The 19,642-nt window shown below is 37.0% G+C and overlaps 1 protein-coding gene across 3 annotated transcripts in view; it reads right to left on the bottom strand.

Annotated features, from left to right (window-relative positions):
- LOC150096866 (malonate--CoA ligase ACSF3, mitochondrial-like) overlaps positions 1-19,642 on the bottom strand; it is an 87,336-nt gene that overhangs the window by 41,768 nt on the left and 25,926 nt on the right. The window lies entirely within an intron of this gene.

The following is a 19,642-nucleotide window of genomic DNA, read 5'->3' as shown; positions in this document are numbered from 1 at the left end:
ATTCAGGCTTTGGATGTGAAGAGAAAACGAGCAAGAGAATTAGTGGTGGTTGTGGGGACATGATTTAAGGGGACATAAGGAGAATGTCAAAAAAAAAAATCAGCTAATGCCTTTTATTCCCTTATAGGGAGTAGGCAAGGCCTTTATACCCTATCTAGGTTTTGGACACTGAGTGGGCAGTTCAATATCCACCAGTAGCCAATCAGAGATAGCTGGCTCATGTCTATCACTAATTATAGCAAGCCACCAATGAAGAGGCTGGCAAACATGTGCTGCCATCTCTTGGTACCTAACCCTAACAAAATATGTCACTGCCTGAAATAATGGGGGAACTACGAGTTTATGGGATAAAAAACCCGAGTTTCCTGGAGGAAAAACCCGCTTGCCCATGCCAGAGATCGACTAATTCGGGGATCAGTCAAAGAAAGGGTTAGAAAAAGTTCCTCCAGTCAGCGACTAGACGAACTTAAGTCTGACTTCGAGTGACCAAGCTCAGAGGATGCAAGCACCACTTCCACTGAGCTATCACAAGGGTGAATATCTTCTCAATGCTAGTAGACCTGTGTGAGGAGAAGGGAGTACAGTTTGTGGATATATGACATGTGTTTGAGGAATGAATGGAATTATATAGGTGTGATGGGTTACATTTGAATGGCTTTGGAGTGAGTGCACTGGAGAAAGTGTTGCAAGATGGAAGCAAGAGATCAGAAGTAAGGGATGGAGGGAAAGATCAGGAGAGTGGTACTGAAAAGACAGAAGTGCTTGGCAATGGAAACAATAGTAGTGTGAGAGATAAAGAGAGAATGGGAATGCAAGGGGAACAGGAAAATGGGGGGAGCCCAGATGGACAGGGAGATATGACATAAGGAGAGTGGATGTTGAAAGTAGCAGGAAATGTATGAATGTATGGAAATGATCAGCATAGAAATGGAATATATTGCAATGTGGGTGGGGAAGTTGAGACTGAGTGGATATGCATGGTAAGCAGTAATATAGGTGATTGGCAAGGGCAGGTGTGGAGGAGACCTAAAAATGAACTGCTGTGTTTATTTACAAATGTTAGAAGTATCAGAAATAAGGAAGATGAAATGGTTTCAGTAACTGAGTTTATTCGCCCCAAAATCATTGGAATAAGTGAAACATGGTTGAATGAAGATGATATCCTAACGGGAATAGAAATGGAAAGATACAGTATTTTTTGCGAGGATAGAAAGGACAAGAAGGGGGAGGGTGCTGCTCATAATAATAGGTGAATTATGTCCACATAAGGTAGAAAGAGGGAAATAGTGGCAATGGTTATGAGGCAGTATGGTGTGAAGTGGAGGTTTGACAGGAAGACATATTTATAGCTGGATGTTGCAATAGGTCAGGGAAGGTGGAGGGTGGTGATGAAGAAATGTATAAACAACTTGGATTACTGAAAAAAGGAAGAGTAATTATTATGGGTGATTTTAATTATGGTGGTATAGATTGGAATGAAGATATATCATTTGGGAATAAGGAAAATGAATTTCTTGAGAGATTTCAGGCAGCATGTAAAGGAGGGCCTCCAAGGATCAAGAGTTGTAGATCTGATAATTTCATCAGAGATGCAATTGTGAGTGGTGTTTGCACTTTCTCCCAGTTGGTGAGTGATTGTGAAGTGATTGCCTGGGTTGTGGCCATATGCAGACTTCTGTGAGGAAAGGATATATGTGGAAGAACAAGGCTGGTGATTATGACAAGCTTAGGAGACAGCTTGGAGCTATAACATGGAATGAGGAGTTGAGTGGTAAGGAAATAAATGCTGCTTGGTCACTGACAAAGAAATACACCAGCATCAATGTGTGAAGAATGTATTCTGAAGGTCAAAAGGCTGAATAAGGTAGTGTAAAATGGATGAATGAGGAGCTTAAGCATGAAATCTGGAAGAAGACACTTTGGAGGCAATACAAGATGAATAACTTTTTCAGGAAATGACAACGTATACTAAAATATTAATTAAAAAACTTTAATCAGCACCTTCCAATATTTCGGCAATGTTACATTGCCATCTTCTGAGGAAATATTGGAAGGTACTGATTAAAGTTTTTTAATTAATATTTTAGTATATGTTGTCATTTCCTGAAAAAGTTTTAAAGTCAAGTGTAACCAACGTATAAGTTTATCTACAAGAATTACAAGACAAATAATGTCAATAACCAGTTACATGAAGAGTATAAACAACAAGCCAGGAGAGTGACTCGGTTAGTAAGGACAACAAAAGTAAAGTATGAGCAGAAATTGGCAAATCAGGCAAAGAAAAACAATACAGTTTTTTTTTTTTTTTAGATATGTGGCAAGTAGAAAGAAGAATGATTATGGTAAGGATGAAAATGGCAGAATGTAACTGCTGCAGAAGACGTTGTTGAAGTATTCAGTGATCAATTTATAAGGGTGTTGCATCCTCATCAGGGTGTATTCATGGAAAACTTAAGTGTAGAGGATGGCTCAATTGTGAGTGAGCAGGAGGTATTTGAGGAAATAAATAACCTTGATGTCAATAAGGCGATAGGATTTGATGACATATCACCACACATCTTAAGAGAATGTTCCAGGGAATTGGCATGCCTGTTAAATAAGAGACTTACAACAGCACAGGTTCCAAGGAAGTGGAAAGAAGGTAAAATTGTTCCAATGCATAAAGGTGGTGATAAAGCTGTGGCTACAAATTATAGACCAATGTGTATATCTGAAGTTGTGGTAAAAGTACTAGAGGGAGAGGGAGAGAGAGAGTGGTGAGAAGTAGGATACAGAAATGGGTTGATAACAGCAGTGTTTTCTGTGGTTATCAGCATGGTTTTGTTAAAGGGAGATCATGTTTCACTAACTTACGTTCTATAACAAACAGTGACAAACATCTAGGACAAAGGAGATGCATATACAGTAATATACTTAGATTTTGCGAAAGCTTTTGATAGACTGCCACATGACAAGCTGTTAAATAAATTGAAACAGATGGAATTGAATAACATACTTCTGAGTTGGATCAGTTACTGGCTGTCAGATTGATATCAGAAAGTTGTATATGGGAGTGTCCGAAAGAGGAAGGTCACCAGTGGTGTGGCCATAGGGGTCAGTTTTGGAACCATTTTTGTTCAATTTGTATATTATTGATATTGGGATGGGTTTAATTAGTGATATGAAGCTGTTTGCAGATGATGCAAAATTGGGGAGAGCAATGCAGAGTCAAGCAGATGCTATAGCCTTACAGGAGGATTTGAATAGATTGCAAGAATGGGCAGATAAGTGTAACTATCAGTTCAATGTTGCTAAGTGTAAGATTCTGAAATTTGGTACGCAACGATGGGATGCAAAGTATACATTGGTGGGGAAACTTCAAAGGAGGTGAAGGAGATGAGAGATCTGGGAGTGGTGGTGGTGGACAAGACCTGAAATTTAGGGGCCAACAACGTCACATCGGATAATGGCAATGATGCCATGGGCCTGACATACAGAAATAAGGAGGTTATGATGTCATTATTGTGCACAGATTTGGTCACCCAGTTTTCATGGTGACGACAATATGTTGGAAAGGGTGCAAAGAAGATTCACAAAGATGGTCAGTGGTATTTTGAATGTGGAGTACAAGGACAGATTGAGAGAATGTAAATTGCACTCGTGAATAGGAGGAGGACAGGGGGGGGGATGATTGAGACATATAAGCTAGTCAGGGGTTGTTATCAAGTTGACGTGGAAGAGATTTTTCAAAGAATAATGGGGGGGGGTAGAACAAGAGGCCATCCCTGGAAACTGTATAAGGAAGGTGTGAGCAGAGGAGTGAGGTATAGGTTCTTTGCTTGGAGAGTGGTTGGTGAGCGGAATGTGTTGCTTAAGTGCATTGTGAATGTACCATATTGAATCAGTTTAAGGCATGGTTGGATGAGCATTGTATGCAATAGTGTGTACCTCCCATGACGAGCCTTTGACTCCATGGAAGTCAGATGTTAATAATAATAATAATATTTGGAGGTGTGAAGTGGCTTCTGACATGTTTCATCACCAGACTAGGGCCTCCAGTTTCTATTCACCACTTTCTTCTCAGATGTAGTTTGAGTAATGGTCTAGTTGGGCATACTCATTACACTGTTAACATTATTCAATTAGGGAGCCAATTTCTGCTCCATCTGAGGTTATAGCAGCAAAATGGACTGCTGTACTGAACCTGATGCTAATGCATCAGTTGGAGGCTTCCCAATCAGCTGGCAAATAACAATGTATGCCTGGAGGCAGACTGTGTCAATGAGGTGTAGGGGCACATCTTGACTGGTGTCTGGGCACTCCCTGTATGTGAATTATGTATACAAGTTCCTCACACCAGTTGCATGCTCCTAATCTTTGTTTCCTGAATCAACCACTCTACACATGAAAGTCAATCACAAAAATACTAGAATTTAACTGTCGATACAAAACAACACCAGACAAACTATTTTATAAAAAGAGATGTTTTATTAACTTGCTTATATTTTGCTGAATTTCAAATTAACATCATCAGAGCACAACAGCATGTATATGCGACAGTGAGTAAGTGAAACAATACAATTTTAATGGACAAAAGAACTAAACTCCTAATTTGGCACCCTTCAATGTCGTAAAAAAAATTATTGCAGCTATATGGGAGTTGTTCTTAAGATAACAGTCTCCAAAATTTTTGGTAAATTAATGCAACCATGTTTGTTCAGATTAAGAGAATTCTTCATAGCCATGGCTGACTCAAAAAATAAAATTTCTGATCTGTAATGACTTCAAACTAATGTGCTATTCAGGAATCATTACAGATCCAAAAGGATTATTTTTGAATTAGCCATGGCTATTAAGAATTCTTCTAATCTGAACAAATATGGTTGCCTAAAATGAATTGCATGAATTTCCCAAAAATTTTGGAGACTGTTATCTTAAGAACTCTCACATAGCTGAAATATATTCATCATCATCAAATTCCTGCTTATGTACCCACAAGGGGTGTACAGGATATGATAGTACTACATGAAAAAATTATATCATTACTAACTTACTATCTACAATTTTCCTCCAAATCAGTCTGTTACTTGTCAAGACTCCAACATTATCAGATCTTATATTTCTATTGTCTAAGGCACTTTGTACCTTATCAATCCACCTATATCTTGGTCTTCCTCTGGGTCGTTTTGCTGCCAACCTGGCAGAGAACACTTGTTTTGCTAATCTTTCCTCGCCCATTTTGTTTAGGTGACCATACCACCTGAGATTAGCTCTGCTAACGCATTCCTGGATGCTGACAATGTCAAGTTCTTTCCTAATATCCACGTTTTTAATATGATATTGCCATTGATGCCATCTGTTCATGCCTATAATCTTTCTCAGGACTCTCATATCTGTGGTCTCTAGTCTTTGGTCAAGTGTTTTACTTCTGACCCAGCTCTCAGATCCATAAGTTAAAACTGGTTTGAACACTGTCTTCTATACAGCTAATTTAGTGTTCCAACTAATTTCTCTCTTATTCCATATGAATTTATTCAATTGACATCCCACCATACCAGCTTTGCTGATTCTGTTGTCTATTTCTATATTTAATTTACCATCTTCAGTAAAAATCGTGCCTAAATAGCAGAAATGTTTTACTTGTTCCACAGGTTCTCCATTCACAACACAGTTGACATTTTGAATGATTCTGCCTATTTTCATTGTCTTTGTCTTTTTATTGCTGACCTTCATACCATATCTATTACAACAGCTATTCAATTTAGTCAGAGAATCCTGCAGCAGACTTGTAGCAGATTAATTTAGAAGTATAACATCATCCGCATAAAGCAAAGAGCTGACATTAACATTTCCAATTTTGATATCATGTTTAATACCACTTTCCTTCATAATGTGATCCATATAGATAATGAATAACAGAGGGGATAATGTACATCCTTGTCTCACACCAGATTTAACATTAAATCATCTTCCTGTACTTCCTTCAATTCTAACTGCTGACTTACAACTCAAATAAAGACTAAGTATTGCTTGATATAATGCCCCATTGACACCATATAACTGCAGCGTATTGAATAGCTTCTCTCTTGGCACCTTATCATATGCCTTTTCCAAATCGACAAAGCTTAAATACAGATCTTTGTTATATTCCCATGCTTTCTCGACTATTTGTCGTAAAGTGAAGATCTGATCCTGACAGCCTCTATTTGGCCTGAATCCAGCTTGTTCTTCACCAAGCTTTTCTTCCACAATTCTTCTCAACCGTTTCTCAAGTATGGTAAGCAAAGCAAAAGCAGATTACGAAAGGAAATTGGCCATGCAGGCTAAAGAGAATCCCAAACAGTTTTTTCAATATGTTGCAAGTAAAAGGAAAAATGCTCATGGTAGAATGATCTTAAAAAATGCTGAGGGTAGGGAGGTAACCGAATCAGTCGATGTTGTGGAATTACTGAGCGAGCACTTTGCAAGAGTATATCATCCAGGTGGTGACTTTGCGGAAATGGAAGAACCAACAGCTTATACTGGAATTGTGATGAATGAAGTAGAGGTAACTAGTCTATTACAGAACCTCAATGTCAATACACCTGTGGGATTGGATGGTATACCAGCTCGTGTCGTACGTGAAGCGGCCAAAGAATTGTCAGTGCCCTTGACCATTTTGTTTAATTTGAGCATCAGGACTGGGTCAGTCCCAAGGGGGTGGAAAGAGGGGAAAATAGTTCCACTGCACAAAGGTGGTTCCAAGGCTGCTGTTGAAAATTACCGGCCAATCAGCATAACAGGAATCATTATCAAGTCTTAGAGAAAACAGTCATGAGGAAAATACAAGATTGGATAGAAGAAAATGGGATACTGTATCGGGGACAGCATGGTTTTGTGAAGGGTAGGTCATGCCTCAGTAACTTGCTCACGTATTATAACACAGTGACGGCTGAACTGGAGAAGGGTAATGGGTTTACAGTGATTCTACTGGACCTTGCTAAGGCCTTTGACAGGATACCACATGGAATTCTAATCAGTAAATTGCAGCATATGGGAATGGACATAGGGTTGGTGAGATGGATAGGAGGGTGGTTGACGGAGAGATATCAGAGAGTGGTTTACTCAGGAGTAGAGTCACAAGACGGCCTGTGACTAGTGGTGTACCACAAGGATCTGTTCTTGAACCACTGCTGTTTAATTTGTTCATAAATGATATAGGAAAGGATCTGAGAGGAACAGTTCAATTGTTTGCGGATGATGCGAAGTTGGGTAGGGCAATAGTGAATGCAGATGACGTCAAAATTTTGCAGGATGATTTGGATAGATTGGAGGTCTGGGCTAGGGAGAATGGATGTCAATTTAATGTGGCAAAATGTAAGGTTATGCATTTTGGTGTGAAAAGATTGGAGGCAGTTTACTGCATTGGTGGAACCGTGCTCCAGGAAATTGATGAGGCACGAGATTTAGGAGTGTTGGTGGATAAGGAATTGAAATTTAGGGGACACATTGCAAAAGTGGCCAAATCAGCTCATCAAATCACTTGGTTGCTGAAGAATACGTTGACAAGCAGGTTATTGTTCCTCTGTATCGAGCCTTGATAAGACCTCATCTCGACTACTGTGCCCAGGTTTGGTCACCTAGGTTTCTTCTTGATGGGGAGGAGGTGGAGAGGATCCAGAGGCGAGTGACCAAGATGATAGCAGGTCTGTGGAATGAACCGTATGAGAACAGGTTGAGGATTTGTGGGTTTCAAAAATTGGTTGAAAGGCGGAGGAGGGGAGATATGATTGAGACATTCAAATTACTGAAGGGTTTCTATAAAATTAATTCAGAAGATATTTTTGAGAACAGGGCTGGTTGTGGGAGGACTAGGGGACATCCATGGAAACTGGGCAAAAGTGTGGTTAGTAAAGGTGTTAGAGCTGGGTTCTTTACTTTTAGAGTAGTGAATGAGTGGAATGCGCTCCCTGAGTCTGTGGTGGATGCTGTGACAGTGAATGAGTTTAAGGCGAGGTATGATAGATACTGTATGAATGTCGAATAGTTGGGATGAAAATGATTTGGGGCCTCCCTCGATGAGTCTAATGACTCCCCGGAGTTGCCCGTAATAATAATAATAATAGTTTCATAGATCTTGCCAGGAACACTCAGTAGGGAAATACCTCTGTAATTCTCACATTCAGTTTTATTTCCCTTTTTATATATGGGTACTATGAGAGCTCTACTCCAATCATCGGGAATTCGTCCCTCTGTCCAGGCTTTCTGAACTATGCAGTGCAGCCACTGTAAGACTCTTATACCACCATACTTCAGCATTTCTGGTCGAATATCATCTACTCCAGCTGCCTTTCCACATTTCAAGCCTTTGAATGGCTTTTTCTACTTCAAGTATGGATATGTATTCCTGCCTGCAAGCCTGATCAGTGTTTTTTAACATTGTGCTGTCATCACTGCTTGTTTCATTTAGCAGTTTTTCAAAGTAATTACTCCATACTTCAAGGATATCTTTTTCTCCTGTTTTCATTTCACCTTTATCATCTCTAACTCTTTTTTCAGCACTCTTTCCTCCATTCCTAAGCTTCTTCAACAACCTCCAAAATATTTTGCCACCTTCTTGATATTTATTTTCTATATTCTTGCCAGTCCTCCCATGACTTTTGTTTAGCTAGTTTTACACAGTGTTTAGCATTCTTGCATTTGTCTCTATATTCTCTAAGAGAACAAGCTGACTTATTTGACAGGAACTTTTGATATGCTTTCTTCTTTTTCTTCACTGCCTCTTTAACTTCCTGTGTCCACCAGGGAGTTCTGATTTTTTTATCCTTGCAGACAGCCTCACCACATGCCTCTCTGGCAGAATCAGTCAATGTTTTCTTCAGAGTTTGCCAATGAATCTCCAAAGTTTGATGCCTGTTCTCAAACTCTTTCATTTTTTCTTCAATAATCTTTGTGTATTTTAGTCTACAGTTCACATCTGAGAGCTGCTCAACTTTTATTCGCTTTAAAACTTTTTTACATGTTATTCTTTTCAATATGAAATTCAATTTTATCCTGCTCAAGACTAAATAGTGATCACTTCCAATTTCAAATCCTCTGTACACTCTGGTGTCCTGCACCAGGGAGAAAACATCACTTTCAACAATAACATAGTCAATGAGACTTTTCTTATTCCTAGCCTCTTCTCTCCATGTGAATTTGTGCACATTTTTATGTTGGAACATGGTGTTAGTAATAACCAGTCCATGTCCTGAGCAGAAATCCAACAGATATTTGCCATTATTATTAGCTTTGCTCTTTTCTCCAAATTTTCCCAAAATATTTTTGTATGTCTCACAATCATTTCCTACTCTGCTATTTAGATCCCCAACAAGGACCAACTTTTCCTTTTTCATTGTGTCAGTTGCTTTTTCTAAAGCCTCGGAAAATTCCTCCACTTCTACCTTAGTAGAACCTTCTGTGGGACCATAGGCACAAATAAGTCTCATTGTCCAGTTCCTCATTCTCATATTTGCCCACATTACTCTACTTGAGATCAAGAAGATTAGCCTCGTATTTTGTGTTGAATACTATGGCTACTCCTTCTTTTCCTTGATTGTCATTGCCTGAATATAACATTTTGTATTTATTGCTCAGAAAGATCTCACCAGTTTTGGTCTTTTTTGTTTCAGTCACCCCTATTATGTCGATCTGGTACTTATCTAATTCCTGCTAGCTCCATTTCTTTGCCATTCAGGCTTCTTATGTTGATAGTACCGATCTTTAACTCTGGTGGTGATGATGAGTTTGGTGGAATGCACTGCCTGTGATGTGGTAGGTTTAGAAACTTGGAAAGTTTTTTAGGTATGATGTGATGTGAGAGTGTGGATCTCCCACATGTTAGTCATTACTATGTTCCAATATAAATATATGCATATGGAAGGATTACATAAAATAAGAAAAGTTTTACAGATTATGTTACTACCTGGTTTTCCCTTTCAGTCGTTCCTGACCATAGGTAACTTTGTAGGCATTGCCTACAAAGTATTCCTGGTGAGATTTTTTTTACAGGGTAGTTCACCATTGCTTCCCCCCCCCATTTTATCTGGGTTCAGAACCGGCATGTGGCTGGGACGTATTCATGACTCTAATCCATGTGTGTTCATGGGGATGAAAAACCTGAGTTTCCAGATGAAAAAATCCCCTACCTCCGTATGAGACTGGCTAACTCACCTTTAGTCGAAAGAGACCAGAAAAAGATTCCTCACGTCACTGATGGGATTTGAACTCGGGTCTTTCCGACCAAAGGGCTTTGTCTATACTGACTGAGCTACAGAGGCTCATGGTAACGTTTACATAATCTGTAAACGTTACTATGATAGGAATATTTTTGCAATGATCCAGGATTGTATAAAGCTTTGATCAGACCACATCTGGATTTTTGTGCTCAGATCTGGTTACTGAGATTATAAAGGTAAGAAGTAACCTTAGATAGGGTATGCAAAGACAGACAATGAAAATGATATCAGGGCTGTAGAATGTTGGTTATGAGACAGACTGAGGGCACAAAGACCGCAGAGTTTGGTGGAGAGAAGATAAAGGGAGGGATATGATTGAGACATTTAACATGCTCAATGCCAGTGATAATTTAAAGCATCAAATTGGTATCTGCAGATGTGTCACTGCCACTTCTAAGCATTGTAAGACTCATGAGTTTCTATGCTGCATTTAGTCTGGCTGGGCAGTTGAATTATGTAGATGTGTAGGCATTGCAGTAAGGTCATATACGACATTTTATCACGCTTTTTTTTTCCATTAAAAAAAAAGGATGAAAAAAAAATACTGTATTAGTGATGAATTATTAAAGATATTAGAGAACTGACAGTGATTTGGACTTCATGCTGGATTCTGAGAATGATGGGGGGAAAATAGTTACTATGAGGATGAATTTCAAAATGAAATTGTTTTAGTAGAAGAACCTTCAAATGCAAATGAACGAAAATGCTGACTGCAAACAGAAATGAAGTTGACTGGCAAACTGATCAGGCTAGCCTGAAGTTTTTCCCATTTACTAAAAATAAATCCACTAATTCTACCAAAGAGTAACCAACCAATCAACTATTTTCATCTTCAATTGACAGATGAATTTCTACAAGAAGTTGTGGACCAAACCAATTATAACACCACTCAAATATTTTTGTTGAAAGAAACCAAAGAGCGGTCTCAAGTTTGTCTATGGAAAGCTGTAACTTTAGTAGAGTTGTTAGTATTGTTGGGTGTGTTTTTGCACATGGGCAACATAAAAATTAACAAGCAACAAGATTACTGGAAGAAAGATACTTTGTTTCATAATAAAGTGTTGCAATGAGTATAAGTCAAAATCATGATATTGCACTCACTTCATTTTTCAAAAATAAAATCCTGATCCCCATAAGCCTAAACCAGTAGACAGGTTATATAAAATAATACCAGATGTCAATTATTTCAATAAAAGGATGTCAGAGGTATACTATCCAGATGAGACCTTTCCTTTAAATGAATCCATGATTCTTTGGCAAAGTCAATTAGCATTTTGTCATTAAACCAAAAATAAAAAGCATAAATATGGAATTAAACCTTATATGTTGACAACTCCCAAAGAACCAATCCACATATCTGCACTTTATGCTGGCACGGCAGATGATTTTGGATACAGAGGACACACACAAAAGGTGGTTTCCGTTTATTAGAAGGAAAGCTAAATGCTGGTCACCATATTTACATAGATAACTATTATAATAGTGTTGATTTCGCTAAGACACTCTTGGAAAATGAAACTGTACTGGAATATTAAGGAGTGAAAGGGACAGGATAAAAGAGATGTAAGTTACACCTTGACAGAATTTGAAAATAGAATTGTGGAAGTAGAAAATAAAAGAAAAGGAAACAGTAATTAAATTGCTACCAATTGTGAATTATAACAACCTGATGGAAAATATTTCCATTCTGATGGAAAGGAAAATGATTTGTAGAGCAAAGAAACTTTTCATCCATTCTATCAAAATGATTCTCTTGAATGGACATAATTTATTCAATGAACATTCTGGTAGTATTCTATGACACTATTTGATTATAGAATTAACATAATAAACAACTTTTACCTCCTATAAATGAAGAATATCCTGGACAAAAAAAAAAAAAAAAAAAAAAAAATCTGAAGAAAATATTGTTTAACACTTCAAAGTGTCAGGTGGCACTCAGCTCTGAAATATGTTGCACAGCGTCACCAACATTTTAAAGTATAGAATAAAGAAAGGAATTCCAGATGAGTAAAATTTATTTTGTTAGCTCTATAGACTTACTTAAAGTAATTTTAGACACTAACATTTCTAAATTTTCTTTAAAAAAAAAATGGCACCTGGGGACATTCTGTTATAAAATAGTAGCAGTCAGCATGTTACGCTATTGAAGGGTTATTATAGGATTGACACTAAGGAGAGATTTTTTCATATAGTAGAAAGAAGAAAGAGGAGAAAGAACAAGGACAAGTGGCCATCCCTAGAAGTAACTGATCACCATTTAGTTTAGATTAAGATAAAAATGAATATCATCACTGAAAAGAAAAATATTTGTATATATATGAGAGTTTTGTCATGTTCCTGGCAAATAAGTCAGCTTTTACTCTTACAGAATACAGAGACAAATGTAAGAAAGCTAAACAGTGTGTAAAACTAGCTACACAAAGTCATGGGAGGACGTTGGCAAGAATATAGAATATAAATATCAAGAAGGTGGCAAAATATTCTGGAGGTTGTTGAAGAAGCTTAGGAATTGAGGAAAGAGTGCTGTAAAAGGAGTTAGAGATGATAAAGGTGACATGAAAACAGGAGAAAAAGATATCCTTGAAGTATGGAGTAATTACTTTGAAAAACTGCTAAATGAAACAAGCAGTGATGACAGCACAGTGATAAAAAACACTGACCAGGCATGCTGTCAGGAATACATATCCATATTTGAAGTAGAAAAAGCCATCAAAGGCTTGAAATGTGGAAAGGCAGCAGGAGTAGATGATATTCGACCAGAAATGCTGAAGTATGGTGGTATGAGTCTTACACTTACAGTGGCTGCACTGCATAGTTCAGAAAGCCTGGACAGAGAGACGAATTCCCGATGATTGGAGTAGAGCTCTCATAGTACCCATATATAAAAAGGGAAATAAAACTGAATGTGAGAATTACAGAGGTATTTCCCTACTGAGTGTTCCTGGCAAGATCTACGCAAGTATACTTGAGAAACGGTTGAGAAGAATTGTGGAAGAAAAGCTTGGTGAAGAACAAGCTGGATTCAGGCCAAATAGAGGCTGTCAGGATCAGATCTTCACTTTACGACAAATAGTCGAGAAAGCATGGGAATATAACAAAGATCTGTATTTAAGTTTTGTCGATTTGGAAAAGGCATATGACAAGGTGCCAAGAGAGAAGCTATTCAATACGCTGCAGTTATATGGTGTCAATGGGGCATTATATCAAGCAATACTTAGTCTTTATTTGAGTTGTAAGTCAGCAGTTAGAATTGAAGGAAGTACAGGAAGATGGTTTAATGTTAAATCTGGTGTGAGAAAAGGATGTACATTATCCCCTCTGTTATTCATTATCTATATGGATCACATTATGAAGGAAAGTAGTATTAAACCTGATATCAAAATTGGAGATGTTAATGTCAGCTCTTTGCTTTATGCGGATGATGTTATACTTCTAAATAAATCCGCTACAAGTCTGCAAGATTCTCTGACTAAATTGAATAGCTGTTGTAATAGATATGGTATGAAGGTCAGCAATAAAAAGACAAAGACAATGAAAATAGGCAGAATCATTGAAAATGTCAACTGTGTTTTGAATGGAGAACCTGTGGAACAAGTAAAACATTTCAGCTACTTAGGCACAATTTTTACCGAAGATGGTAAATTAAATATAGAAATAGACAACAGAATCAGCAAAGTTGGTATGGTGGGAAGTCAATTGAATAAATTCATATGGAATAAGAGAGAAATTAGTCGGAACACTAAATTAGCTGTATACAAGACAGTGTTCAAACCAGTTTTAACTTATGGATCTGAGAGCTGGGTCAGAAGTAAAACACTTGACCAAAGACTAGAGACCGTAGATATGAGAGTCCTGAGAAAGATTAGAGGCGTGAACAGATGGCATCAATGGCAATATCATATTAAAAATGAGGATATCAGGAAAGAACTTGACATTGTCAGTATCCAGGAATGCGTTAGCAGAGGTAATCTCAGGTGGTATGGTCACTTAAACAGAATGGGCAAGGAAAGATTAGCAAAACAAGTGTTCTCTGCCAGGTTGGCAGGAAAACGACCCAGAGGAAGACCAAGATATAGGTGGATTGATACGGTACAAAGTGCCTTAGACGATAGAAATATAAGATCTGATAATGTTGGAGTCTTGACAAGTAACAGACTGATTTGGAGGAAAATTGTAGATAGTAAGTTAGTAATGATGTAATTTTTTCATGTAGTACTGTCATATCCTGTACACCCCTTGAGAGTACATGGCAGGAATTTGATGATGATGAGAGTTTTAAAAATAACCCGAGTTTAAAGAGGTGTATGCTCATCTAAACAAATATTATTTAATAAAAAAGATGTCTTGATATGAAGATCAGAAATAACAAGACAAAGACAGTGAAAATAGGCAGAAGCATTGAAAATATCAACTGTATTGTGAATGCAGAACCTATAGAACAAGTAAAACATTTCAATTACTTAGCCACGAGTTTTAGTGAAGATGGTAAATTAAATATGGAAGTAAACAACAGAATCAACAAAGCTGGTATGGTAGGAAGTCATATGAATAAATTTATATGGAATAAGAGAGAAATTAGTCAAAACACTCAATGAGCTGTATACAAGGCAGCATTCAAACCAATTTTAACTTATGGGTCTGAGAGCTGGGTCAGAAGTAAAACTTTATCAAATACTAGCGACTGCAGATATGAGAGTCCTGAGAAAGATAGGGACATGAACAGATGGCATCAATAGCAATATCATATTAAACATGAGGATATTAGGAAAGAACTGACATTGTTAGCATCCAGGAATATGTTAGAAGAGCTAATCTCAGGTGGTATGGTTACTTAAACAGAATAGGAGAGGAAAGATTAGCAAAACAAGAGACCCAGAGAAAAAAGACCCAAAGGAAGACCAAGATATAGGTGGACTGATATGGTAAAAAGTGACTTAGAATATAAAAATATATGATCTTATATTGTAGGAGTCTTGACAGGTGACAGACTGATTTGGAGGAAAATTGTAGATAGGAAGTTAGTAATGATGTAAATTTTTCATGTAGTACTATCATATCCTGTACACCCCTTGAGAGTACATGGCAGGAATTTGATGATGATGATAAAAAAAGATGAAAGAGTTTGAAAACAGGAACCAAACTTTAGAGACCCTCTGACCAAATCTGAAGAAAGTATTCATTGATTTAGATGGGAAAACTAGCTGGATAAATCTTAAACAGCATAACTATCATTAGCAAATTCATGTTGGGTACTACTGAGCTGACCACTATCATTTTTATTAGAATTGACAGCCCACTGATGAGTATCATCATCAAATTCATGACATGTACCCTCAAAGAACACTTGTTTTGCTAATCTTTCCTCTCCCATTCTGTTTAAGTGACCATACCACCTGAGATTAGCTCTGTTAATGCATTCCTGGATGCTGCCAATGTCAAGTTCCTTCCTAATATCCTCATTTGTAATATGATATTGCAATTGATGCCATCTGTTCATGCTCCTAATCTTTCTCAGGACTCTCATATCTGCAGTCTCTAGTTTTTGGTCAAGTGTTTTATTTCTAACCCACCTCTCAGACTCATAAGTTAAAATTGGTTATAACACTCTCTTCTATACAGCTAATTTAGTGTTTTACTAATTTCTCTCTTATTCCATATAAATTTATTTAGCTGACTTCCTAGCATATCAGCTTTTTTGATTCTGTTATCCATTTCACATTTAATTTACCATCTTCATTAAAAATCGTGTCTAAGTAGCTGAAATGTTTTACTTGCTCTATAGATTCTCCATTCACAACAGTTGATATTTTCAATGCTTCTGCCTATTTTCATTGTCTTGTTATTGCTGACTTTCATACTATATCAATTACAACAGTTATTCAATTTAGTCAGGAAATCTTGCATACTTGTAGTGAATTTATTTAGAAGTATAATATCATCCGCATAAAGCAAAGAGCTGAGATTAACATCTCCAATTTTGATGTCAGGTTTAATACCACTTTCCTTCATAATGTAATCCATATAGATAATGAATAAGAGAAGGGATAATGTACATCCTTGTCTGACACCAGATTTAACATTAAACCATCTTCTTGTACTTCTTTCAATTCTAACTAATGACTTACAACTCAGATAAAGACAAGTGCTGCCTGATATAATGTCCCATTGACACCATACAACTGTAGCATTTTGAATAGCTGCTCTCTTGACACTTTGTCATATATCTTTTCCAGATCTACAAAACTTAAATACAGATCTTTGTTATATTCCCATGATTTCTCAACTATTAGTTGTAAAGTGAAAATCTGATACTTTCAGCTTCTATTTGGCTTGAATCCAGATTGTTCTTCACCAAGCTCCCCTTCTGCAATCTTTCTCAACCATTTCTCAAGTATACTTGCATAAATCTTACCAGGAACACTCAGTAGGGAAATAACTCTGTAATTCTCACATTCAGTTTTATTTCCCTTTTTATATATTGGTACTATGAGAGATCCACTCCAATCATCTGGAATTCGTCCCTCTGTCCAGGCCTTCTGAACTATGGTGTGCAACCACTGTATGACTTTTATACCTCAATACATGAGCATTTCTGGTCGAAGATCATCTACTACAGCTGCCTTTCCACATTCCGGCTTTTGATGGCTTTTTCTACTTCAAGTATGGATATGTATTCCTGATTGCATGCCTGGTCAGTATTTTTTTATTTTTCAAAGTAATTTCTGCATTCATCAAGAATATCTTTTTCATCTCTAATTCCTTTTACAGCACTCTTTCCTCCATTTCTGAGCTTCTTCAATAACCTACAGAATATCTTGCCACCTTGTTGATATTTATTTTCTATGTTCTTACCAAAGTCTTCCCATGACTTTTGTTTAGCTACTTTTACACAGTGTTTAACTTTCTTACATTTGTCTCTGTATTCTCTAAAAGCACAAGTTGACTTACTTGTCAGGAACTTTTGATATGCTTTCTTTTTTTCCTTCACTGCCTCTTTAACTTCCTGTGTCAACCATCGGGTTCTGATTTTTCTATCCTTGCAGACAACCTCACCACATGCCTTGCTGGCTGAAACACACAATGTTTTCTTCAGGGCTTGCCAATGAATCTCTATGGATTGGTTCCTGTTCTCAAATGCTTTCATTTTTTCTTGAATAATGTTTGTGTATTTTAGTCTACATTCACATCTGACAGCTGCTCAAGTTTTATTAACTTTAAAACTTTCTTACATGTTATTCTTTTCAATATGAAATTCTTTATCCTGCTCAAGACTAAATAGTGATAACTTCCAATTTCAAATCCTCTGTACACTCTAGTGTCTTGAACCAGGCAGTAAATGTAATTATCAACAATAACATATTTTTTTTTTTTTTAAATAACGAAACCTGTGGTGCATTCATAATTAGAAGAAACACACGTATAAACCACAGTGAAAATTATTTAATTGTAAATATTTCATCCTAAGTATCTTAGGACATAATCAGTACAGTATTTAAACAAAAATTAGGAATAACATACAGTTAGGGTGCATGATTACAATAGAATCTCATGAAAAATGTGCATAACGTGCTAAAGTAGTACAAAAAAAAAAAAAAAAAAAAAAAACGTTAATTATTTAACACAGTTTTGTATGATAATTTCCCATACTTTAGGAATAGTAAGAACGTCGTTGCGGTTTAGGTTTGGTCTGTGTAGTAGGGCTTCAGAACTTTCTTTGTGTAAACGTTCATGTTTAAATATAGATCTATGTAAAAGTTTAGCCTTTTCCCAATCGATCCTATGGTTTGGATTTTCAATTCCGTGTTGAGAGAGGCCAGATTTCTGCGGTTTAAGAAGACGAATGTGGTCTTGATGTTCCGAGATGCGTTTCTGAACAGACCTACCTGTCTGTCCAAAGTAAGATAATTTGCATGAGCATGGAATCTCATAAACACCAGGTAACATCAAGGGTGAGAATTTGTCCTTAGGAGAAGGTAATAAGTTGTAAATTTGGTTGATAGGTTTGTAAGTAGTGGCAAAATTGTATTTCTTCATAATTTTAGAAAGAAGTTCTGAGATGCCTTTAATGTAAGGTATGGGAATCCTATGCACTTCTTCCTGTCTGGTTTGATGTATGCAGAAGTGACTGATGATTTTTTGAGTTATCAAAAATACAGCCATCCTAAATGGATATAATCCCAAAACAACTCAAAAAATCTTCAGTCACTTCTGCATACATCAAACCAGACAGGAAGAAGTGCATAGGATTCTCATACCTTACGTTAAAGGCATCTCAGAACGTCTTTCTAAAATTATGAAGAAATACAATTTTGCCACTACTTACAAACCTATCAACCAAATTTACAACTTATTACCTTCTCCTAAGGACAAATTCTCACCCTTGATGTTACCTGGTGTTTATGAGATTCCATGCTCATGCAAATTATCTTACTTTGGACAGACAGGTAGGTCTGTTCAGAAACGCATCTCGGAACATCAAGACCACATTCGTCTTCTTAAACCGCAGAAATCTGGCCTCTCTCAACACGGAATTGAAAATCCAAACCATAGGATCGATTGGGAAAAGGCTAAACTTTTACATAGATCTATATTTAAACATGAACGTTTATACAAAGAAAGTTCTGAAGCCCTACTACACAGACCAAACCTAAACCGCAACGACGTTCTTACTATTCCTAAAGTATGGGAAATTATCATACAAAACTATGTTAAATAATTAACGGTTTTTTTTTTTTTTTTTTTTGTACTACTTTAGCACGTTATTCATGAGATTCTATTGTAATCATGCGCCCTAACTGTATGTTATTCCTAATTTTTGTTTAAATACTGTACTGATGATGTCCTAAGATACTTAGGATGAAATATTTACAATTAAATAATTTTCACTGTGGTTTATACGTGTGTTTCTTCTAATTAACAATAACATAGTTAATGAGACTTTTCTTATTCCTTGCCTCTTCACTCCATGTGAATTTGTGCACACTTTTATGTTGGAACATTGTGTTAGTAATAACTAGTCCATGTCCTGAGCAGAAATCCAACAGGTATTTGCCATTATTATTTGCTTTGCTCTTTTCTCCAAATTTTCCCAAAATATTTTGTATGTCTGACAATCACATCTATTATGTCGATCTGGTACTTATACAATTCTTCAGCTAGTTCCATTTCTTTGCATTCAGGCTTCTTATGTGGACAGTACCGATCTTGAACTCTGGTGATGTTGAATTGGGATGTGTTTGAGGAATTGTTCCAGTAGCTGACTTTTCGTTGTTCACCCTGGTTCCCTGGCAAAAACAATGGGGGCCTTGTTTAACCAAGTGACGCCCCAGCTGGCATGAAATTCTGTCATGTTGTACCATCATTTTATACTGTGGTTTAAGCCAATAAGGATACAATTTGGTCAG

This window comes from Typopeltis vanoorti, chromosome 18, assembly GCF_054136105.1.
Source record: "Typopeltis vanoorti isolate ZY-2024b chromosome 18, IOZ_Tvanoo_1.0, whole genome shotgun sequence".
NCBI classification, from domain to species: Eukaryota; Metazoa; Arthropoda; class Arachnida; order Uropygi; family Thelyphonidae; genus Typopeltis; species Typopeltis vanoorti.
The sequence above is the reverse complement of the archived record's forward strand: the minus strand, read 5'-3'. Positions and strand labels throughout refer to the sequence as shown.